Source organism: Delphinapterus leucas, chromosome 11 (assembly GCF_059928025.1).
Source record: "Delphinapterus leucas isolate spDelLeu-1000000601 "Yukka" chromosome 11, BTC_Dleu_Yukka2, whole genome shotgun sequence".
Classification (NCBI taxonomy): domain Eukaryota; kingdom Metazoa; phylum Chordata; class Mammalia; order Artiodactyla; family Monodontidae; genus Delphinapterus; species Delphinapterus leucas.
The window spans coordinates 51767692-51794204 of NC_143139.1; positions in this window are offsets into that span (position 1 = coordinate 51767692).

The following is a 26513-nucleotide window of genomic DNA, read 5'->3' on the forward strand; positions in this document are numbered from 1 at the left end:
TAGCCAAGACTTGATGCAGTGTGTCAGACAGCTCCCAGCCACAGGTCAGCAAGGATTCAGATGTACAATCAACCTTCTCTCATTCCTCAGAAATAAATGAAAAACTAGTCAACTAACCAGCAGACTGCTCTGAGATTTCTTGAGTAGAAGCATCTGAAAGAATTATTTGACCAACCTTTCCTATTCCTATCCTTTAGCATTCCAAGCCAGTTAGCAATTCTAGTGAGCTGCTTGCTGTTCTGCAGCAGATGCAATAAAGAGCACCACTTTTTGTGACTTTCTGTTTCTCCTTCTTTCCTTTCTTACCCTTGGAAGTCCAGCAGTAGCCATGTACCCTGTGGGGGCATACAGCTTATCAGAGGAACTTACTATACATTAAACATCCATTTTGGCAAAGAAGCACCCAAAGATAGTCTTGAACTTGAGTAGGGAGTTTGTGCACTCCATAAAATGGTGTGCAAAATGTGTATGTATATTTTGGGGGCTGGGGTGGGGGAGGGGTGTGTAGCACCACAAAGGATCGTAGAGTCAAAGCACAGTGAGAAACCCTAATCTGAGAATTCCTTGCTGCACAGCCTTATTCTGCCCACAATACACCAAATGGATAGACTCATTCATATGGGGCACGACTTTGATATGTGTTACACAAAAATGTTTCTAAGCTACAAGACTGAGTTGAGTAAGTGCTTTCATTTGTTCAGATTTCTGTAGATAAATGCACTGTGCTATCAGAGGGAATCAATTCATAGTGGATGGAAAGGTTGGAATTCAGAATTTTAATCTCAATTTCATTAAGTTACAATTAACTCACTTGTTAATTAATTCAAAAAATACTTATCAGAAATCTAGTCTGTGTCAGGCACTGTGCTAGGCTCTGGAGATTTAATGGAGAATAATGCAGACATAGACTCTACTTTCTTCGAGCTTATAAGTTGGATGCCCATCACCAAATAACTTTACCTCTCCGAGACTCATTTTTTTCACCTGTAAAATGGGGTTGTAGTAAGTACTAAAGGAGAAATATATGGGAAAGTGCTTTATAAATTCTACTGTTTCACATTGGAGATTACACACACACACACACACACACACACACCCACACACACTCACGGCACAGTCATCTTCCAGTCACTGCAAAGCATAGTGAAGGCCTGATGAAGTTTGGTAAAAGAGATTATGACATAAATCTTCATATTTCTAAAAAGGGGAGGCTGTGCAGAGACTTTCTTAAAGCTGATTAGGACCCTGAGTATGACTGAGGCTTCTCTCAAGAATTTTTGGAAAGAGGCAGGTTATAAATCACAAGCCAATCTGAGCATTTTTTATCTTCTTCCGTGTGCATGCTCTTCGACTCCTGGAGTGGCAGTAGGTGGATGAACTGACAGACCTCAAAGTCATGGATGGAGACAAGACAATGTAACACAGGTCAGAAAGGTGCCAAGGGTGCCACCTGCAGAAATACTTGCCGCAGGCTGGTCTTGTGAGCATCTTCTCCCCAGACCCTAGGAAGCAAGAAAGCACTATGGAAGAACAGGCTTTAATGGATACTTTGTGTTTGGGAGGAGGGACATTGGCCTCAGCTTCTCTTCTCTATGCCCAGTTCTCTAAAACCAGCCTGAGGTGGGTGCTCTGGACAGGGTTGGACAGAGAAGATAAACAAAGAAGGCCAGAGAAGCTCCCAGAGCCTCGTGGGATGAAAGGCCATTGGACTGGAGTCTTGCTTCTTTTCTAGATCAAGGATGACATGTGTCAAGTACTTGTTACAGTGGAAGGGTAAAGGCAAGTGGTATACTATTCTCAGAGTGCTTAAACTATGACTTCCAAAAAAAGAGAAACTATTGTGAGACAGGAAAGGGAACTGGAATGACAAATTAATATCATAAATCCATCATTTCTTCCATATGCACTGCTACCACCATTGACAGAGCTGCCATCTTATGGGGCCATGGACAAAGGCTCCCTTATTGACCCCCTAAATTTTACTTTTGACTTTGTTTTTTTTTCCCAGCTAAATTCAGATTATGCCTCTCTTTCCTGTTTAAAACTATTCTGTGTCTTCTTGTACCTGGAAGAAACCTCAAACCCTTTGCTTTGACCTAAAAGACCCTGCATGATCTGGCCCCTCAGATCTTAACAGTTATCTCCTACCCTTCCCTTCTGTCCCTACCTTCCATTCACACTGGCCTTGTTGACTTCCCCAAATTTTCAAGCTTCTTCCTACCTCAGGACCTTTGCATAGGCTGTGTCCTCAACCTCGAAGGCTCTTCTCTAGATGATTCTCCCTCACAACTCCAAGACTCCTCCCTGGCACCCCATTTAAAGCAAACCTACCCACCTTTCTTTTTCTCTACTATAGAACTCTGGTTGCTTCCTTCAAAGAGCTGCTCTCATTTGTAATTTACGTGCTTGCTTATTTGCTATCTCCATGACTAAACTATAAGCTCCAGGAGAGCCAAATCCACTTATGTTTACTCACCATACCCTAGTGCTTGAAACATATGATGGCATCTGACAAATATCTATCAAAGGGATAAATAAATGTTTGAATTTCTTTCCCCTTAATTCTTTTTTTTAAAAAAATATTTATTTATTTGGCTGCATCAGGTCTTAGTTGCGGCACGCAGGATCTTCATTGCGGCAAGCTGGATCTTTCGTTGTGGTGTGTGGGCTTCTCTCTAGTTGTGGCACCTGGGCTCTCTAGTTGCAGTGCATGGGCAACAGAGTGCACGGGTTCAGTAGTTGCAGCACACGGGCTCCAGAGCACACAGGCTCAGAAGTTGCGGCACCTGGGTTTAGTTGCCCTGCAGCGTGTGGGATCTTAGTTCCCTGACCAGGGATCGAACCCGTGTCCCTTGCATTGGAAGGCAGATTCTTAACCACTGGACCACCAGGGAAGTCCCGTCTTTCCTCTTAATTCTTACCGAGAACACAGGCAATGATATGGGGCACAATTTCCCAGTGCCTCCTTGCCTTTGCACATGCAGGTCCTTCTATCAGGACTGTATTTTTCCCCTTTGCCTGATCTTTAAACTCGCTGCGCATTCTGCTTCAAGACCCAACACCACCCTTTCTTCTTCTGTGAAGCTGTTTGTCGTCTCTCTTTTGTGTCTTCTCACTACCCATGTAGATCTTTATTAGTGTTTACGACACCATATTGTGATTGCATGTTTATATTTCTGGACCCCTCTCCCCCATAGTGAACTGTCTAAGGACAGGAAGCACGACTTATTCCTCTTTGCATCTCCAGAGCCAGCGTCTGGAATGCCATAGTCACATGATTCACATCTGCGAGGAGCCTACAGATTTTTATACATTCCACAGAAAAAGACAGAGTGCGGGGAAAGCCGGCCAGTCCCGGTGGCTCCTGCCAAGTGGCAGGGCTGGTGGTGGTGTCCAAAATCTGTTTCTCCTGTTGAACAAAGAGCTGCCTATGAACAGAGAGGATGGGATGCCCCCCTCCCCTCCCTGCAGGCCCCATTCAGGAGTGAAAGCAGCCTGTGTCCATGCCTCACTAGGGTTTTCCTTTCCTTTGAGAGGAGACCATTCTTAAGGCAGATTTTCAAGCTGAAGTCATCCAGAACAAAAGCTGCTTGCCAGCTGGGGCCCAGCAGCCTGGTGCCCCTCCCCCTGCAGCCCGGGTGCCATTACCGCCTAATGGGAGAGGTGTGTGAAGGCTTCCGGTGCAACATCTGGCCAGGGCCGCTGTCAGCTGGGGAGACCGAGCCCAGCGACTTCCCCATCTGATTTCTTGAGATTGTTGGAGGTGCCTCTGAACCGCAGAGCAAGTGAGGAGAAGGAGAGGCCAGTCCTGGGGTGAGGCCGTTAGGAAGGCTGAGGCCAGCCCCCTTCTTCCCACGCTTGCTTTCCCTGCTGGCCACCAGGAGACTTCTGCTTGGCCCACAGCTGTGAACTCAGGCCCTTGAGAAGGAGGAGAGCCTCTGCTTAGGACCCGAGGGGCTGAAGGGCTGGCTAGATGCCACCTAGGCAGCAAAACTGATTTTGTTCTCATTAACCCAGGTCCATGCCCCGTCAGGATTTCCTAACTCGGAATGCTGTCTCTTCCATGCCTTTCCCAAGGACCCTCACGTTCTCCCTTCTATTCATGCCTCCCTTCGATGGTAGAGCTGGGACACTTAGACTCTATTCTGGATCTTTCTTTCTGCGTCTTTGCTCTACTCTAAAGGCAGCTGCTCTGACAAAGATTTCTGATGGCAGCACCTAGCTATGTTCAGGGAAGGTTTTTTTGTTTTTTAATTTTAACAGTGACTTCTGAAGACCAAGAAAAAACTCAGAGGAACAAGTGGAAATTTCAGGTTCTGTGGTAGGCTTTGGGGGGCAGCCTTGCATTTCAACAATTCCTCAAATCAGTTCCACCTAGGCACTGATTCCAGGTCTGAGTTTTTTTCCTTCTTGAGGCCCAGACGAACATGAGTTTGGATTTTTGGAGGGTCCACGTTGGCTAGTGAAGTGTCTGTAAACTAGCTGCAGACCAACACAGCAGACGTTATCTTAATGGTACTGATAGATTGGGAGTGTCATACATCATTAAAATAGCTGATTGATTAGAAGAAAATAATTAGCTTGCCCTGGCTTGCTGGAAAGCTTTTTGACATACCAAGAGGGAGATATGGAAGGGACGAGGGGTCATCCATCTTTTGATCATTTGTTTTCCCTCCAAGGTGATGAAAATGGCCCTGATAACCCTTAGGAAAGGGAAGAAATATAAACAAGTCCTAGTTCTTCTTCACCATTTACTCACAAAGAAGCTATCTGCAGACTTTCTGGAGTGTGGTGTGTTTATTACAGTTACAAAGATACACTCCTTTAAATCAAACACTCTGTTAGTGCCTTGGAGTTGTAAATCAGTGGTTCTTTTCAAGTGACTTGATAGAATGTGATATTCTGCTTTCCCTTGACAGGATATAAACACAGAAACCTAAATATTATAATCAAGGCCAGCCATTGGCAGGCAGGGCTATGCAGAAGGGCATGGAGATTCTAGTGGTTTTTCGATGCCCTTCTTGTCTTCTGTGTATCTGTCTTTCTCTGGGTGTTCATAATCAGCCTCTCGACGACTTGGGAGTCAAGCTGACAAACTTATTTATACTCAGGAGTGATATCGTTTAAGGCAATCTTACGCTCAGAGACGTTTGCATTTTAGCTAAAGGCACAAAGAATCTTAAGCCAAAGGATGTCTCTAGAGAGGTAGTCTGCTGATGTGATGGGCCTTCTCACTGTCCTGGAAATCATGCTGCTGACTCAGTGTCCCCCCCCATAATACCGCACCCTTGCACCCTTGGGGGACAGAGGATAGAGTAAGAGCAGATCTGGATCACCTGGCAGCCTTCAGCAGATTCTGAGATGTACCCCCTGCCTCCCTTCCCATTCTTACTCTCCATCATTGCTTCAAAGAGCTACAGACGAAAGTAGGTTATTAGGCTTGTGTTAGAAAATAAAATGGTGGAACTCCATTGGCCAGGAGAACAATGTGAGTTTGGGAGTCAGCTGGAATGGGGCATTCCGCCCTATAACAGTCAAGTGATATTGCTCACATCACGTAATGCCTCTGCAGCAATAGACTACTGGCCTTACAAAGCCTCATGAAGCTTGCATCAGGCAATGTAGGACAGAATGATTAGCAAGTAAATATTAGGTTTTTTCCCTTTTAAAAGATAATTAGGAACTCTGAATTTCATCTGAATATAATATGTTGACTTTCAACTGTTAATCAACTTGTACAGCCTTAAAAAAATATTATTCACTTTTTTTCTGAGCATATAAATAATACACACTCTTTGTGGAAATTTGGGGAACTAAAAGAAAAGAAAATCCCATATAACCTTTCTTGAGGCGGGATAACTAAGTTGTTTGTTTTTCAAAAAAATTTCCAGTATTTTTTCAATGCATATGGCCCCCCCCCTTTTTTTTAAAGAATGTTTGCCATCATACCACACACACACATTCTGTTTTGTGGTTTTCTTTTCTCCTCTGACACATCATGAGCACTTTCCCATGTCATTAAAAGTGCATGGTGTGTATGTGTTTTATAGTTGCTGCCATCACTAATGAGAGCCTGTTAGTAAGATGACACTTGTTCCTCTAGTACATATGTCAGTCATTGAAATGACTGCTTCCAAGCAGTAGTGGCTGCTTTGGGGTTATAATTTTTAATACCCTCAATTCCAAAGCTGGCTCTTGGCAAGACCCTGGGTTCTCGCTTGGATTTTTGTCTCTGGTACGGCTGGATCTGGGAATAGGGATATAGGATGGCAGTGGATTTCAGCCTACTTCTTCCACTGGCCAGAAGTTCTCTCTGCACTCCATGACAAAAGGCCACGCCTCAAAATCAGTTATCAGAAGAGGTCCTTCAATCCACAACTGGCTCTAGGACAGTTGTGGCAAAATGGTTTTTGAAAGAATAAATGCATGCATGAGGCAAGTGGCCTTCCATTCATTCAGATATAAGGATTCCGTATTGGTTACCCATAGTTACTCTCAGCACGATCTTATGGGTAATTTTTAGCATTCTCTTTTATGTTAATTAACTTCTCTGTGCCTCGGTTTCCTGTCCTGCCAAAAGGGGATAATAACGGTACCTATCAAGTAGGGTTCTTGGGGTGTTGAATGAATGAATACCCGTGAAGTGCTTTCAACAGTGCCCGGCAGTCAGCAAGCTCTCATGAACCTTAGCTGTCCTTCTCCTCCCCAACATCGTTATTATGATTATGTGCTTTTCTACATCGTATAAAATTTCTGCAGTAAGTCCAGCTACCCATACCTACAATATTTTTTAAAAGAAATAACACATATGGAATTCCCTGGCGGTCCAGTGGTTAAGACTCTGTGCTTTCATTGCCGAGAGCCCGGGTTCAATCCCTGGTCGGGGAACTAAGATCCCACAAGCTGTGTGGCACGGCCAAAAAAAAGAAAAAAAGAAAAGAAATAACACATAGCCAGGGGAACATAGCCTCTTAGGCCAGTGAAGTGAAACAGAATTGGAGGATTGATTAGATACCAGGAAAAGGAGGTTACCGATGGGGACAGAGAGGGACAGGCAAGAAAACAAGGGAGGGAAAAACGAAAAGAGTGAGAAAGGAGAGGACAAATGAAGGGCTGGCCAGAATTCAGGGGTGGGGAGGGCCAGGCTTGTGTATTTCAAAGTTGCCGCGTGGAACTTGAGCTCACTCCTCTAGCACCCTGAGGAGGGGGCTCACAGAACTGCTACTGCTCTCCATCCCCTTCCCCAGTTCGTAAAGGGGAAACGGGTGGGCAGGGGGGAGTGACAAGAAAGTAAGAGTAGGAATTGGAAGATGAGAAAATGGAAGCTTGGGAAGATAAATCGACTTGTGAAGGTCTCAGCTAACTGCAGGCAACCCCGGGTCTAGAACTCAGCTTTCAGGATATCCAGACTTGTTCCAGTACCTCTCCACCCCACCTACCAATTTCACTCTGTACCTGGAGGCCAGAATGTAAAACCTGACCCAAGAATTTGGAATCTGCACCTTGGCCATTAGGGTGGCCATAGATTCAGAGCGGAACAAAGATGCTGGCCAGTCGAAGTTTCCCCCAATGACTTGTGGGGGATTAGAAAAGACCCTTATACTACCACCTGCCCCCCACCGCCCTCTCTGCTAACTCCCAATCCTCCTGGTTGTGTTTTCTAGACCTGTCTGTCCTTGCAGGAAACAGTCAGGGCAGGTGCCAAGCCAACTGCTTCATCAGTTAACAGCTCATTGTATTCACTGTACAAAATGTAAGGGAAAGGATCCATTGGATATTTTAGTTTTATACCCGCCGGTGAATGGGTGCTGTCAAAGTGCCCTGGCTGAGGACGACTCAGAAATCTCTTCCACTTCTAGGCTGATGGGCTTGGCATCTGGAATCACAGGGTCTATGACAATACTATATTTACTTTTTTTTTTTGCATCTATAGAATATTTGGTGCTACAACTTGCAAACCGTGGTTGGACTTAAGAATATTTTTAATATGTAAGGATAATGGTGTTATTTTTCTGCCACTCATTTGACTGGATTGTTGCCTCAGATATGAATGTGTGGGCTTCCCTAGTGGTGCAGTGATTGAGAGTCCGCCTGCCGATGCAGGGGACACAGGTTCGTGCCCCGGTCCGGGAAGATCCCACATGCCGCGGAGCGGCTGGGCCCGTGAGCCGTGGCCGCTGAGCCTGTGCGTCCGGAGCCTGTGCTCCGCAACGGGAGAGCCCACAACAGCGAGAGGCCTGCGTACCGAAAAAAAAAAAAAAAAGAATGTGTGCCCTGTGAGGGAAACGTGTGTGTGTGTCTGTGTGTGTGTGTGTTTTGGTTCATAAAAGGTGGGGAGTAAACCCTGAGAGTAAACCTGTCACCATACAAGGTCATTCCAGGGGCCTCCATACCATGCACACCATGAGATGACCAGGTCCTTGTTGCTCAAATAAACTAACTTTGAACAAAGGCAATTTAATACAAGGAAGAGGGAAGAAAGTAAAATTGGCACCCATTAATTAAGGCTATTTAGTGATATTTTCTATGGAAAAGGGTGTGAGTTGTGTTATCTGCTATCTGGCAGCTGTTGAACTCCCCCACCCCGGCAGTGAACAAAGATTGGAGCCCAGGGAAAATCATCGGGTAGGACACAAGATTGCGTACACTTGGGCTGGTACAGAGTCTGAGACAGGGTTCCTTAAGAAGATGCCATATTCTTTGAGAGGAGGATTGTTGTATACATCAGGGCACTCTGAATCAGCCTAATTTATGCCTCTAGAAGTGATATTTTCTTCCCATGTCAAAGCTTCATAACACCTGAGAAAATAAGTAGGAATGTCTTTGTGGTTATGAACTTTATGTGAATAATGACAATTTTGAGATACATGCCAAAATAAAATAGTCCTTATTTTCCTCATTCCTCTCAAGGTCGTGGTCTGGACTTGCTCAGGTCTAAAACCTGTAGCAGAGGGCCCGTGGGAGCCTCCCCCTCCCAAGGAGAGGAGAGTTCCCTTTGTTCCCTCTGGAGTCACTGCCGAGCGATACAGCTTAACACCAGCAGATGGCATGTGGCGTCAGGCTCCTGGGCACTTGAACCTGGGAAAGCCATCTTTTCTCTACCATAAGATTCTAAATTTTAGTTATGAATAAAAATGTGATTGTTTTAGCTATTAGATATTGTGCTTGCATATACATTACTGATACTGTGTATAAAATAGATAACGAATGAGAACTCTACTCAGTGCACTGTAGTGACCTGAATGGGAAGGAAGTCCAAAGGGGAGGGGATATATGTACATATATGGCTGATTCATTTTGCTGTACAGTAGAAACTAACACAACATTGTAAAGCAACCATACTCCAACAAAAATTAATTTTAAAAAAAGATACTGTGCTTGATCATCTAGCTGTGTCTTTCTATGATGTCCAGTTCACCCGTGGTAGAAACAGAACCAGATATAACTCAGACACCATCTCAGTCATTTCTTAAACTAGAAATGAATAAGGCTCGCCCTGTTCCTTGACTTGTCCAGGACATTCTTGGGAGCCTCATAAGATGCTGAGGAATGAAATAGCAGGAGTAGCAAACAATAGATTCTGGGGAGAAGAGAAGAGAAAAGGAGAACGAGAACACCTTCCCAAACATGATCTGAGCCTAGAAGCAGATGTTCATCACAACCCCCTCCATTCTCCTTTCCCAGCCCAACAGAGATGCCTGGGACCAGAGTGGAGTTTCCTAGAATGCCTGCTGCTGGGGTATAGTTAGAGATGGTTGAAAGCATCACTTGGGGTTTTGAAAGTAGGTTATTCCCACACTTAGCAAAGAGAATTTAACTTAATCTCTTGTTTTCAGGCCAGCACCTTGGCCCTGAGCTCCTCTAGGCCTGGTATCCCCAGTCTGGAACTTCAACAGAGAAGAAACTTCTAGTCCTCTAAGGGGAGAGGAGGGAGGAAGGGACAAGCGGAAGTATAAATGCCTGGCTGCATGGGTGTGGATGAGGGAACCTAGAGATCTACCTTCCACAGGTCTTCAACCAAATCATGTTTCAGCTCCCTGCTCCACCCTCACTTTCTATAGTATGTCGTGTCTCTAAGGCCTGAATCTTTCAGGGGCTCTTAGGAGCAAATTGCTCATTAGAAAAAAATCTTCTTTAGCAGGTACCTGTCATTCTATTAACCCCCTGCTCTACATGTTCATAGTTTCCCACATTGTTAGTCTTACTTTCCCAGGGAGGAAATTCCCAGCATCTCACGCAGCTAGGGAGCAGGCATGTGACCTAAGGTCCACCAATCAAGCACACCCACGTGAAACTCTGGTTTGGATGTCGGCGACCCGAGGAAACAGACTGGGTTCTGACCACTGCGCATCCACGTTGCAGGCAAAAGTGGCGGCAAAAGAGCAGTGGTAGCAGCAGCATCCACATCGGGTCATTTCTGTGTGCCTCGGAGGCTAGCCTTGTGCTTCTTTTTCTCCAGACCTCCCACTGAGTCACGGAGCTATGAATAACTCTTAATAAATGCCGCCTAAACCAGTGTGGATGGATTCTCTAGTTTGCAACTGAAAAAAGAAGGAAATAAAGAAAGGAAGAGAAAAGAAACTAATTTTAAAAATTGGTCCATGAAAGCAGGGTAAATCTAGGATCTATCAGACTCGAAAATGTGGAATTGGGCTTGGGGATGGGGGGCGCAGTTCAGCAAAGGAGGCAAGGTATCTTTTGTTATGCACCAAGTACTAAAAGTAGCCAATTCTGTAGGGACCCTCTAACTGTGGCCACAACCTAAGCTAGAGAGAAGCCCCATGGTGTGGAGCTTTGAAAGGCTGACAAAGACAACTGCTTCTTTATCCCCCAGAGAAGTAGTTAGAAACCATGACTTCAAAGTAGTCACCTTAGCTAGTGAGACCCCGTGCTTTTCTCCCATTAATTAACCGCTCTCTGTACGACATCTTGTTCAGACCCACTGGAAAACTTCAAGTTCAGTGGATGTCTCACCATAAGAAGCTGTGACTTCAAATTGTTTCGAAGAAGTGGGCATTGAGGAAGGACTAGGAAAGGACAGATGACTAATGTCAGAAGGAACAGGAGGAAATCTTCGGGTTTAAAGGCTGTTCACACAGGATCTTTGGCCATTGTCTACATGTACTTGCCGTTGACAGGAAGCAAGGAGAAGAGAAGTCAACTGAGATTTTTAGGAAACCACATTGTCAAAGATGCCTCAAGTCTGCCTGGTGAACACCTATGATTTTATCCTGAAAACAAATCTCAGGCCTCTAGGTCCACACCAGCAGGAAGAAGTCTATGAAATCTGTATATCCCCCGCTAAAGCTATGTTCTTTATTACTTACCCAGGATGAATTCATATGGGATAATTTACAAGGAGATTACCCCAGAGGGCAGTTTCTAGAATCACCAACCAAGTAAGTGGACTGGGAGTCATTGCTGTCTCTATTCAGCTGGATTTGTTATTTGCTATTGCTTAATGACTGCTGAGTGTTTCTTAGTCTTCTACTTTTTAACCTGAAAGTTTATAAATCTTGGTTATCCTGTCTCTTCTCCACCGCTGTATAATGAGTGTGTTGGGAAATGACTCATCTTTGAGGTTTGGGCTTTCAGTAAATAACAGTTTAAAAACTAAGTGTTTTTTAAAGTCCTTACTATTTAAAACAGAAGATTATTCTGAAGAAGGAAGACCCTAGAATGAGAAGAAACGTGTTCTGGACTCAAAATATTATTCAGCTATGTGAGCAAGGACTGAGGTCTTAAAGGGGCTCCAGATACTAGTAAGAATCATTGTGTTATCCTCTTTCTCATCTGTTGGATGTTTTTCTTTTTGAACATGTGGTTGATGAACTGGGAGAAGGGAAGTGGTCTAGAGAGAATTAGGGTGGGTGTGTAGATAGGATACAGGTGGCCATTCAAGATGGGGAATGGTCACCTGTGAACAGAAACCATGTTGATCTCTCTGTTCTGTTTGCCCCTCTTCACTGCTCCTTATCATGCCCTCCTACTTTGGCTCTGTCAAAGTGGCCCCATCCTTCTCCTTCTCAAGCCAAATCTACGGCATAGTTAATCCAGAGGACAGTTAAGGTGCAAATGAAAGTGGCTCAAACCCCTTTGCAGGTGTGGGGAAGGAGTTTGGATTAGGCAGTGGATGGGCTGGAGGTGGAGGTGAGAGGAGCTTGTGGCTTCCCTAATGAGCTCCGATTCAGAGCTCATACTTCTGCCGATCATCTCCAACCCAGAAGTGCTGTCTCATCCCTTTGGTTCCCTTAATACCTACTCAACCAACCAACCAACCAACCAACCAACCAAATCAATCAAATCAATCGATCAATCAATCAAAACCAAGATCTTTGTGGGTGTAGCAGAAGGCAGAGGGAAGCCAAGGTCTTTTTCAAAGTAATGCAAATAACTTAAAAACCTCAGAATTCTCAAGGCTAGAGAGACTTGGCCATTTCTGCTAACTCAGGTTCTAACATTACCTTCCCCCCTCCCCTCCTATTGTTTCTTCGGTCCCTCGATCCTTCTCTTCCTGCCTACCTCTCAAGAGTAATCATCTCACCCTACTAATTGTGCCCATATTTGAACGCAGAACAATTCAGCCTTCACTCTATTCTCCCCTCTTCTTCCAGACTCTGGGTCTGAGTTATCTTTTTACACTCAATAACCTATTAAGAAATTATAATAAAGACTATTCCTCCCTAAGAAGAATTCTGAGGTAGCTGTTAATTATCCTTTAACCCTCTTACACACAGTTAAAAGGGTTGTTGTTGTTTTGATTTTAGCTTTTACTTATTGTTAGAATGGCTATTGTTTTGGTAAATAGTACTCATAAAAATTTGTCCAAAAACTCAGAAAAGTACAAATAAGTGAAAAATTTGTAGCCTCTAAAACTCAGTATCTCTTAAGGACAGTCCCCATTTCTTCCATGTCTCATTCATATCTTTCAACCTCCCCTCTCTAAGCAAAGGATCATTGGCTTGACTTTTTAGGGCTGCCTCACTTAATTTTAGAGAAATATAGGTCCTGTTTGAGATCCAAGGAGGCATTTGTCAGCATTAAGGGCCTCCCTCAGCTCCACCTATGCCCCCAATATTTAGCAGGTGTTCTTCATAGTTTGTGGTTTGGGACTGTAGCTGTTTCCTTGCTTCATTCATGATACGGAGATTTTTTTCCTTCTGTTTTTGTTCCATGTATTGTTTTCATTGGACTTTTAGGAAGAGGAATGGCATAAGTGTTTTTACTCTGCTGTCTTTAACAAGAAGACCAAGGTTTTAAAATAATTATGTGTCTGCTTTTAATTATTTTACTTCAAAAAAACGTTACGAGAAGAAGGTATTCAAAACTCCAGTTAATTTTCAGTTGTTTAGGTGGCTGATAAAGAGGAGCTTCCCTGAACTGCAGTCAGTTCCTTTCTGAAGATGGCCTTCCCATGGCACTGGTACCCTGGTTAGAATTTTCCCAGGGAGAGATGGCCTAGCTCCCTGAGAGCTATCACCATAGATTGCCCATGCGGAGAGAGCAGACCGCAAATTACACCAGCTGCAAGCACTTACATAGCACATGTAGGGAGGATACATGCCCAGAGAATCTGATGCCCAGAGACTGAGAGGACTCATACCTCAGCTGCAGAACAGCAGGAGCCTGCAGAGGAAGACAACCTGCGAGTTACACGTTCCTCCCCCTGCTCCATGAGGATCCATAAACTTCTCCATCATCCAGATGCCACCTTGAGAAGAAGGGAGAAGGGAGAGCCTCAGAAGGTAGAGAATTGTCTCTGATAGGGAACTTCAATGGCTGAACTGCATGAATACGGCCCCCCCCTTTTTTTCACCCTGAAAGAGGCTGTTTAGCAAATTTATTTCTGCCGTCTGTAGGAATGAGAGCTTCAGAGTGAGATTAAATCAGTTATAGAAAACAAATACATAAGCTACTGTTTTGGTACATCTGATCTGTAAGATGTAAATCTTGACCCTACAACATCTGCGGTGTCATCTCCAGCTTTCTTCAGGAAGCAGCCTGCTAGAATGAAAACTGCATGGGACTGGGAGCTGACCTCAGTGTGCTCCTGGCTCTGCCACAAACTAGCTGGCTGATATTGGTTAAAACAATCTTCTAGTTCTAAATTTCATCAACTCTAAAATGCAGGGGTTGGAGCAGATCCTTGATTTTCAAAGGGTCTTTTTATTTATTTATTTTTTTAGCTGTGCCCTTTTACTTAGTTGGACAATGTGTAAAACAGATACAGTTGGAGTTTGCTCTGGCAAGTGGGGAGGAGGTGTCTGGGACCACATGTTATGGGGAGCTCCTTGGGCACCCCCAGGAGTTTCTAAGTCACTACTGAAGACTATGATCTCTGGTCCTTTTTGATTCTAATCCTCAGTGATCCAATATCTGCCCAAGGCCAGAAGTAGCTGGCAGCAACATGAAATAATCTGTTCTGTGGTCCACGGGCATCTGAGGAGTTTGGTGCTAACTTGTGTTTTGGGGGAGAAGACAATTATCTTACCGTTAAAACAATTCCCGGAACTTCATGATGGGTAGAAGTTCCCCCATTTACAACCAGGGGAAAGAAAGCTTGAGGTAACCCATGAACTAAAAACTGGGTCACCATTGTGCGATTAACATGGCAGAGTCATGTCCAAGACTCAGCAACCATTTAGCATTTCATATACGCTGGGTACTCTCTCTGTCATCTGATTGAGTCCTGATAGCACCCCAAGAGGTAGGTATGATCCTCATTTTACAGATAAGGAGAGCAGGTTAAGTAACTTGCTCAAATATCACACACTATTACAGAGAATAACAACTTTTTTTAAAAACATTTACTGTCATAAATAAGATGTTCACATATACTATCAGTGAACCCAAACCATGGAACTTCTCATCCCACAGAACCTACCATTCAGTGACTCTCAGAGCATTTTTGCACATGAAATGGATAAGGAAAATGTTTGAGACAAACAGTCTGAATTTTAAATGCAGACCAAAAATCCTTGCAGTGGTGAAGAAAGCCTGTGGGTATTTCAGGGAGGTTTACCAAGAAAGCAGGCATCTTCCCCTCCACTTTATGGACTTACATTTTAAGAAGCTCAGCCATTCCAGTCCATGCAGAAAAATACTCTCAGAGGAATATTTACAATGTGGATCTTATATTAAACATTTGGTTTTATAAACTTAAATATTTGTAAAAGCATATGTGGAATAAATTTTAGTCCACAAACTGAAGTGTGCAAAACATATCAATTTCTTTCTTTCTTTAAATCAGCTTAGTTTTCTGACTCTCAGGCACCATCCTTCCTCTGAGATGGCAAGAATTGCTATGTCCTCCTTGTTGGGAACCCCTCTCCTTCCGAGACTCACACCAGAACCCAGAAGGTTTACTTGGAATGAAGACAATTGAGGAAGGGCCTCTATACTCTCCAGTCTTTTAAGGTACCATTGTTATTGCTCTGTGGAGCCCACAGTGGGGCCCTGGATTTTGGCGGCGCCATTTGGGGTTAGGGGACTTTGCAGAGGTTGCCTCCCTCTAGGCGCATCAAGAAGCCATCTCCTCTGGGCAGGGGTGGCTGCATGGCCATGTGACTGTGTAGTTTCACAGGGCTCCATGCTCAGAAGAGCCCTGAATTTGTTTTAGTGCTCTGCTGTGGCCATCTTGAAATTTGAACAAGGGCCACCATGGTTTCATTTTGTACCGAGTCCCCCAAATTGCATAGCTGATCCAGCTCCAGGTTTAAGTCACCGCCTCCTCTGCTCACCTTCTCTGCAGAGCCTGCAGTCTTGTTCCTCTACCTCCTTAAGATGAAGAGCTTCTCTCTCTGACTCTCTGTCCTCCAAAGCCTCATCCCTCTTCCTTAGAGTCTGGAGCACTTGTTATTTCTTCAGTGGCCATAGGCCTTTGCAACAACACAAGAAGAACTACAGGCTTTTCAGGGGCGTCTGCCTTCCGTCCTGCAAAAATCCCTGAGGCAAGGAAGCACACAAAGGACTGGTTCCTACTTGAAATGAGAAAAGAAGACAAAACAAATATGTGGGGAGAAAAACGATACCTTAATTTGTCAATAACTTATTATGTCACATGTATAGTTGTGTTTTAGTTAACCCTAAGTTATTTTCATGATCAGTTTTGATGATTTTGGCCTATAAAATGGGTCTCTAGGACCAGAGCCCCAACACATATTGCTGCACCCATAAAAAGCAAGGGCACAGAGATCTAAAATGGGTTTCGCTATTAGTAGAGCGATCATATACATTCTAGCTTAAACTGGGACATTTTTGAAAGGGACACTATTAATGGTTACACAGGAGCATTAAGAGTGAACTGGGGCCACTATGGACACACAGGGATACATGGCCCCCCCTGTACAGAGTCAGGATTTGAACAAGTCTGTGTGGAGCCCACTGTCTTTTGATATTAATTAGAATAATCTGTAGCCAGTTCAACCAACTGCCATGAGTGCTTTATCTCACATCCATTCAGTTGTGGTCCTGTTGACATGGCCTGAGAAAGACTAGGTTCACAACCAGAGAATTTTATTCATGAAAAGCCCAAGAGCTGCATTCCTCAGTTGCAATTGGCCAGTGCTCCAGGCATGAATGGGGGAAGTTTCATCTTCAATATTTACTAAAAACAGACGCTGAAGTTTGAGAAGCAAATGTAAAGTGCTCATTCCAAAAGCCTTTTTATATACATGTTAAATCAGTTTGTGGGAAAAAGACCACAGAGATTGTTTAAACATTCATACTGATGACACAACTGTTCGAAAATATGCAGTTCCTTGTAGTTATATGTGGAATTAACTGCATATGGAGGAAGTCATCTTTTGAAACTGGATTAAAAGGAAATAGTTCATAACTCAGTGATATCAACATGCACACATTGTGCCTGGGACTCAGCTTCACCTAGTCTTTCTTATCTCAGCTCTGGGTCCAGAATGGAAGCGATGTCACTTCAGCCCATGTGGTACTGTTGGGAGTCTCTTTCTGACCTTGGATTCTGGAGTTCAGCTCACGTGTGTCCGCCCCTTTGTGGAGGATGCAAAGAGCTGGTCCCTCTCTACGTTTCAGTTCCTTCAGAGTAATGCAGCCAGTGTTTGGGAGCACAGTTTCCTCCCTCATCACACATCACAGTTCAATATTCAGCCTTAAATGAATTACCCAGAGTTCTTAGCAGGGCATCTTGTTAACCACAAAGCAGTTGGAGAGCTATGTTTAGAGAGAAACAGCTTATCTCTTTCACTCCAAGGCAAATCAGCAGTCATTTCCTAGAGATGGTCTTAGCATGGCTCTGGGGCTCCAGTTTCCCTACGATACAATCAGCCCTCAACCAAGGCTACATAAAGTGGTGGCACTCCCCCGTATGTCTTACTCATGGCAGTAATCACACTTTTAGTACATCTGTTGTTTTTAAATTTCCAGTCCCTATTAATTCTTCCTTTTTTTCTTTTTTAAGATATGAGGAGTTGAGAATACCCATATTCACTTTGAAGTACCCTCACTTAAATGAGAGATTTGGGAAAAAAATCGAGACATGAGGCAATCCTGAAAATATGAATAAAAGAATATAAATATTTCTCTAGCCTCTCTAGTCTTCATTAAAATACACAAGAGGAAGAAACTGGTTTGCCCTTCTATATTTAATTTGGACTCTGACCTCTTTGAAAACTTCAGCAATATGATTAATTTTAGCTTATCTTCTGGAATGTCTCTCTACCTATAAATAAGTCTATTCATCTTCAGAAGAGCGTAAATATCCCTCCTGTTTTACAGTTATTTTAAAATATCTCTTACATATAATTGTAATGGGATCTATTTCCAGGACAATAGCTAAGTATCAGTTACATTTCCATCATGCTCTATTAGTTTCATGGTTGGAAAACTTAAGGAAAAATAAGTTTCTTTGGATGAATATGAATCCAGCGTTAATCGAAGTAGCATGAATAATTCAAAGAGCAAAGAGACCCTGATATTCGATCTAACAAGACCAAAAAGAATAAGAAAAGAGAAGAGAAGGAGACAGAGAAGGGAAGGGAGAGAAGAAAAAGAAGAGGAGGAAAAGAAGGAGAGCTTGGGAGCTTTTAACTTCAGATAAAGGGATAAAAAATTCCTTTATTACATTTTTTATGTTATCCCACATAATGTTGGAAAATCAGAAGAGCCTTTGCTACACTTCATTAGTGTCTGATTTTCCACTTTTCTGTCTCCCAGAGCCTGCAGGTTCATGTGAGGTCCACGTAGCCACATAGGAAAGCGCTTTGCCTACATGAACACACTAAACCCAGCATTGCATTATTTGATGCCTTGAGGCAGGGGATGTTAAAAATTATTTCCGGTGTGAAGTTATCTTCAAATAATTAATAGTACTTATAACAATAATCTATGCTTCAAACTGGTGATAAAAGCAACCTGTTCAAGGAGAGATGGCATATTCAGCTATTAAAAATCATATTGCTATGGGAAAAAGTTGAGTATCTGATATTTCTAGGGCCACAATTCATTTCCTATATTTGAATTCGAACCTTTAAAATGAAAACTTACACATGGAGAATTACACTTGGGACTCACACGTGGGAAATGAATTACCAATTTTTTTGCTTTCTAGGACATCCCCCATTGGAAGAACGGGCTTTCCATCAGGAGACAAAGGACATGCTTTTCTCCGGAGAAATATCTCCCCATTGATAAATAATGAGCAAACGCAGAACACTTAAGTAGTGTTCCCGCCAGTAGTGCAAGCCGTGTCAGCACTAACCAGCTGGTCCTTGTCTGTTTTGCAGTCAAAGAAAATGGGAACTCAGCATGTATCCGAGTTCCCAAGGATAGGAAGATTCGAGCTGCCAGGTGTGCACGTGGGCAGAATGCCCAACTCCAGGTCATCTTACAAAAAACCTTGCTCAGGCATGGCCAGCAAAGGAAAGCAAGCAAAAGGCCACCGTTGCTATTTCTGCAACATGGTTACTCTCTGCAAGACATCCTTGTGGTGTTTTTTTTGTTTTTCCCAGTTGTTAAATAAACGTTCAGGGAGCACATTAGAGTCATGAAAGAAGGTTGGAATGGCGGGCAGTTCAAGTGTCGTGATTTCTACCATTCATGAAATCAACACAATTCTTTCAGTAATCAAAGGTGCGTTCAGAGGAACCAAGAATGTGGCAGGCAGGGGTATTGAGTGAGGAACTGCCAAATAACTGTCACCTTTGGCCCATTTGCTTCTATCTACACCATCTAGGAACGGGGATCGTATTTATTAACACACTTTTCAGGCAGAGCTTTCAAGTATTCGCATGTAATTATTGCGGAGCAAATCTTGGGCAATCCACTTTGCTTTTGTCTAACCCAGAAACGTAAACTGGAATGAGAGTGATTTTCTGCATAATTTGATCCAATGGAAGAATACTCTGGAGTCACGTGGTGATGTCAAGGTTCTTGCAGCTCATGCCTTAGAACCCAGTTACATGGGAGACCATGTTTGAACAATGTCCTTTAAAGAATTCAGTAACTAAAACCCACTGGAAATGAGCCAAGACAAGCCTCTTGAATGCCAAATTCCACTCTAGTGGGTCAAGTTATTGGATGGCTCAAATGAATTTGGGCCAGGAAAAAAAGGGCCTCCTTTCCCTCAATAGTTGGTTTTTTGTCTGAATTATCCAGATAATGGCTTTACTTTTCAACTTTCTTTTGCCTGCATGGAGTAGAAAGGCAACGCTACTTTTTTGTCTTTTGTTGTAATGGAATTATTACCTGTAATTCTCAGAAGTCATTCTCATGAAAATGGGTAACTTTTGTATATATCAAAAAGAGCCACCTAATTTATAATAGTGATTTATGCTTTTATAATTTTTTTTTATTTGTTCATTGTGATTCATTCAGCAAATATTTACTGGACAAACAAAAGACATATTATCCTTATGTATCATGCCCATTGTTTCAGAAATCTCCTACCAGCTGAAAAATCTCTTAAGGATTATGAAGCACCAGGAAAAGGTGAAAAAAATTTGGAAAAGTTTTCCTGCAGAGGCTATGTTTTTTTAAAAACAAAAAATTCACCTCATAAGGCGCATGTATACTTTGAAGCTGACATGGCACCTTTTGCTTGAAAAGATTTCAGGTATTAACATTTAATCCTGACTTTAGTCCCCACACCCCAGATACACTGTATCTCTCCTTGAAGACTGGAGAAGTGGAAACCTTTATATTGTGACTTTTCCTTCACTGGATGATCATTTAGATCCAGGACGCTTGTCTCTGACCTACTCAACTCACCAGGTCATCCTGTAAAGTCAGAAAATATGAAATAAGGCTACAGGGAAGGTGGAGTTTTCTTTCCGTCTCACCTCTCATTTCCGCTCTCCCAATTCCCCTTCCCAAACTCAGCAGACCATTTGAAAAAGAAAGCAACTCATACTCCAAGGTAACCCATATGTTATGTATCTCTTTTTCTGCTTTGGTACTGATCACTGCTGTCTTGGCTCTTATAATAATAACAACAAGTAACAAATAGATATCTCCCTGCTGAATAAAAGAAGCTATGTTACCCAAGGGTCAGAGGGAAGGAAGTTATGTCCTGAGGGTGCTAAGTTTTGATGTTAGGTTTGAGGATCCTTTTGAGGTCTTTAAATATGGTCTTCAGTGACCTGGCAGTTGGGAATTGAGGGAAGAGGGTGGACAGTCACAGGTACATGACAATAATGCTTGGAGACTCAACTGTTATTTGCCTGGGTGTGTTACTGCTCTCATGAGCGACAACTACGCAACTCCAGCTCTTCAGAAGGGGTCAAGCAGAGGACAGAAAATGTTGTGGGGAGATTCAAGCATCAGATGAGTAGATAGACTGGATGATCATAAGTTGTATGAATTCCAATTAAAATTTCTGTTTATTGTTGCAATTTTTCATCCTTTGTGTATGGGAGAGAATGTAAAATATAATGCACATATAGAAAAGTACATAAATCAAACACCTGCAAAATCACCATTTAGGTAAAAAATAGAACATAGCCAGCACCTCAGAAGTCTCTCCATGACCCTTAATGGTCACATGCCCACCATTCTGACTTTTATGGTAAACCCCTCTTTTTTTTTAATAGATCTATTCCTTAAATATGGATCTCTAAGCAATATGGTTTAATTTGTTTGTTTTCTAAACTTTATATAAACAGAACTAAATACTTGTGTGTTTTGCTCTTTTTATTCAATTTTCTGTTTCTGATTGGCCCATGCTGTTAGATATAGTTGTCCTTCATTCATTTTTGTGGCTGGATCCAGATTAAGTTTGACAGGTGAAGGCTTAGGCAAGTCCTGAGCCCCCGTGACTTAGTACTTCAGCGGGACTGGTTACTTGTGTCCAGGGTTCTGTTGCAGAGAACAGAATCCTCTCTAGGTAGAGATTTACTGCAGGTTTTTAAGTGGCATGTAGATCGTTGGAAGGGCAGGCAGTCTCCAGGGGGACCTTTTGGTAACCTTCCTCCCCTCTCCCCAGTCCCACCACAGTACTGGGCACCCACACATCTCCTACCACTCAGAACTTGGTCACCGCCTTGACCTTGAAGCCACTGCAATCAGAAGCTTACATGAGTAAGAAGGTACCATGCTTACAAATCCACGAATGCTGCAGATTCCAGACCATTCTATGACTGATACAAACTTCACCAGCAAAAATGGACACCCCTTGCTTTTCTTCTTGATACCTGTGAAAAGCACCTATGCTAATGACTAAACCTCTGTTGTCATTGCCAAGAAAGGCCAAACACTTCCATGACACACTTGCCAGCAGAAATAGCAAAAGCAATACAAGGGCATTGGGTTTGCAGAGCCAAAAACACCTGGAACGTTAGCTGAAGTGGGTGGAAAATGCAGTCTTTAGCTTTCTAGCCACTGTTATACAGGAAAGCACATTACGGCAATGGCTTTCACTCTGGGGACCAGGACTCATCATTAGTGAATCATGAAAGCACTGAAAGAAATAAAATAGAATAAAAATTTCAGAGGGCATCAGCATAGTAAGGGTAAGTTATGTTTTGTGCAACACACACATACGCATATACTGCACTGCAATGTAATATGTTTTTCTTTAAAAAAAAGTTTGAAAGCCGCTACACTGGAAGGGGAGTGGAATAGATGCTAAGTGCCAATCAACCATAACCACCACACTCCTACTGTTGAACATGGATGTAATAGATGTGTTCAATAATGAGACACTTGGCAAGTCTTGCTGGCCAGTGTAATCTAACAATCCACTCTGGAGCATCTTTGTGTCTGGATTACCCTTTTAGCCTGACCAATTCAGAGGCATGAGGCAATGCTGGCAGCTTGGATCAAGTCCCCTCCACAGATTCCTTAACTTCAGCTAAGATCATCTCCAGAAAAGAGATGATCTTGGCAATCTGTGTGTTGGAAAGAACTGGGAGAGTGCTATGACTACTGCCACAGGTGTTTGTGTCTACGTGCCCCCCTTTTCAAGACATCCTCTGCGAGTCCCAAAGTGATCTTTCTGAAACACAAATCTGATTATTTCACTCTGTTTTAAAGTATTCAGTAGCACCCTCCTGACTTATAGCAGTGATCTCCAAACTTGAGGTGTTTGTTAAAATACAGACTCCCAGATTTTCCTCAGAGATTCTAATTTAAATAACATTGTGATGGGGTCCGGGAAACTGCACTATTAGTGGGAACCCCTAGTGAATAAAAAATCCAGACTCCTTAGCATGTTTGGTCCCATACCACGCGGGTCCCGCCTCAATTTTTCCTGCCTTGCCACCAGTCCCCCTTCCCTCCTGCACCCTCCCTTCTTCCGGACAGTGAACTACTTCTTTGTCCTTTGTACTTTATGCTTTTATACCTACATTATCACATGCTGTTTCTTCTAACTGGAACATTCTACGTATCCCCACTCTCATCGAATATCTCCCAAGCTCCCATTCACCTTAAAGGACCCAGCTCCAATATTACCTCTCTAGGAAACCTTCTCTTATATGCAAATAAAGTTTATGTTCCTTTGATACTCCACATATTTAATACTTACCTGCATTATAATACATTGTTGTATTATAATCACCTTGAATTGTAATTACTTGTTGACATTATTTTCCCTATAATAAGCGGGAGCGTATTAGATATAAGCACTGTGTCTTATGTCTTTTTTTTTTTTTTTTTTAATCTCCACAGCCTGGCACCATGTAAAAGTACTTTCAATACTTACTCAGTGAATGGATGATAGATGGATTGATAGATGGATTGTTAAATGAAAAGAACTGCTTCTCTAAGGTATGGTTTCTCTTTTGATATTGGTCTTCAACAGAGATTAGAACTGTTGCTGCTGGAACAGCTGATCTTCTGTCAGGGTAGCTGATGCCTTTGGAAAACAAAATGAACTACATGTTAAGACCGCGTTCTATGGATTCAGCGTGAGTCATCCATAGATGTCAGGCTGGTGGGTGGAGGTTCGATTAGGAGCTAAACATTGGTGCTGTCTCAAAATATCTTCCCACAAAATGCTTATCAGTCACAAGAGGAAAAATAGTGACTTTATAGTGGAGAAACTTGGTGGATATCAACTTGACCCAGTGAACAATAACCTCACTTGTTGTGGGACAGATTAACCTTGTGTGTCTCTTGATGTGATATCCAAGAAAAGCATATCATAGCCTTTCCCTGCAAAGAAAATATGGCCTGATTCTGGACATGAGACAAACTCAAGTAAAGGAATATCTACAGACTGAAAAGATGGAAAGACTAAAAAATGATTCCAGATTGAGTGATATTGGAAATCCATTACAATTAAATGCAATGCATGATCTTGGATTGGCTACTGGACCAGAAAAAAAGAGACATTGTTGGGATAGTTGGAAAAACTTGAGAGTGTTCTGTGAACTGGATGGTAGAGTTGTATTGATATTGTTTTCTGATTTGGGTTGTACTGTGGTTGTGTAGGAGACTGTCTTTGTTTTGGAAAGATAGACACTGGAGGAAGTGAGAGTGATGAATCATTGGGCCTGCAGTTACTGCTTAAATGGTTTAAAAAAGAATAATGATAATATATATTTGTGTCTATCTATCTATCTATATACATGGAGAGAGAGAGGTAGAACAAATGTGGTAAAATGTTAATAATTGAGAAATCTGGGTAAAGAGAATATGGGAGTTCTCTGCACATGTCTTAAAATTTTTCTGTATTTTTGAAATAATTTCAGAATAAATTATTGGCTTCCTCTTGTGGCTGAGATAGAATGACAGGGATCAAATTTACCTTCTTGCCTCAAACAACTGCCAAGGCAACTTGAATTTGTAAGATAGAGTACCTGGGTCAGAGGAGAGAGCTGCATAGCGAACTCTGGAGATCTGCAGAGACCCTAACCCTAACCCTAACCCTAACCTTTGAGCATTTAGCAGGGTACTGATCAGCTTATGTATATGAGAAAACTGTCCAAGATTGGAGAAAACATTAACAAAAACGTATTCAACGCTCACAAAGGACCAGTTACAGTGTCTGTTCCCACCAGCCAGACTGAAAAACCTCATAATTCATGGGGTATTGGGTAGAATAGTTAGAAGGGTCTTGCCTCAGTACTAAGGGACACATTACCAAGATTAAGTGCTGCTCTGGTCCAGGCTAACAAGTCTTAAAAAGCAAGACACAAAATGATCAAAATGTTTCCAAGAAACTTAACTGCATACCACAACAAAGCTTAAGACTATTTATGGGTATACAAAAATATTTAGGAGCCAACAAGGTAAAATTCACAATGTCTGGTATCCAACAAAAGAGTAATAGGCATTCTAAGAAGCAGAAAAATGTGACCTATAATGAGGAGAATAATCAATCAATTAAAACCTCCACAGAACTGACACAGATGTTAGAATTAGCAGGCACAGACGTTAAGTTATTATAACTATATTCTGAAAGGCCCCCAAATAGAGATACAGAACATATGAAAAACAAATACAAAAAATCGAACAACTAGAGCTAAAAACTGCAATGTCTGAGATTTTAAAAAAATACACTGGATGGAATTAATAGCAAATTAGACATTACAGAAGAAAAAAATTAGTGAATTTGAAAACATAGCAATAGAAGCAATCCAAGATGAAATGCAAAATGAAGATGATGAGCTTCAGTAGCTTTGAGACAACTTTTAACATCTGAATATACCTCTAATCAGAGTCCCCAAATGAGAGGTTGGTGAGAGAGAAAAAAAAAATAGTTGAAGAAATGACTGGAAAGTTCCAAATTTGATGGCATCTAAAAACTACATATCTGAGAATCCTAATGAACTTCAGCACAAGAAACATAAAGAAAACGACACCAAGACATATGGTAATCAAATTTCTCAAAAGTAGTGATAAATAGAAAATCTTAAAAAACAGCTCTAGAAAAACTACATCACATACAGAAGAACAAAGATAGGGAACATCACAAACTCCTCATCTGACACAATACCAGCAAGATGACAGTGGAGAAACACCTTTAAAATACTGAAGGAAAAATAACTATCAACCTAGAAGTTTATACCCAGTGAAATAAAGACTTTTTCAAAGGGAGCCCTCTTACACTGTTGATGGGAATGTAAATTGGTGCAACCATTATGGAAAACAGTAGGGTGGTTCCTCAAAAAACTAAAAATAGAGTTGCCATATGATACAGCAATCCCACTCCTAGGCATATATCCAGACAAAGCTATCATTCAAAAAGATACATGCACCTCTATGTTCATACCAGCACTATTTACAATAGCCAAGACATGGAAACAACCTAAATGTCCATCAACAGATGAATGGATAAAGAAGATGTGGTATATATACACAGTGGAATACTACTCAGTCACGAAAAAGAATGAAACAATGCCATTTGCAGGAACATGGATGGACCTAGAGATTATCATACTGAGCAAAGTAAGTCAGAAGAGAAAGACAAATACCATATGATACCACTTATATGTGGAATCTAAAATATGACACAAATGAGTGTATCTACAAAACAAAAACAGACTCACAAATATAGAGAACAGACTTGTGATTGCCAAGGGGGGTGGTGGGGGAGGAGGAGAGGAAAAAAGACTTTTTCAATCACCTAAGAGCTGAAAGCATTTATCACCAGCAGCATCTCAGTATAAGAAATGTTAAAGGAAGTCCTTCAAGCAGAAGGAAAATGTTACCAGATGATAATTTGGATTTACTCAAAAGAATGAGGAGAACCATACATGGAAACTCTGGGGAAATAGATTATTTTATTATTATTTAAACTCCTTTAAAATATTCGATTATTTAAACAAAAATTACAGCTATGTGCTATGGGGCATACGTATAAGTAAAATGGATAAAAGCAATATCATAAAGGCTAGGAAGGGAGAAATGGAAGCATACTGTATAAATGGATAACATGGGAATATGTTGAACAATTCTATGTCAATAACTTCAACAATGTAGATGAAATAGATAAATTCCTTGAAAGACACAAACTACCAAAGTTCACAAAAGAAGAAATATATAACCTCCTTAGCATTATATGTATTTTAAAAATTGAATTTGTAGTTAAAAACCTT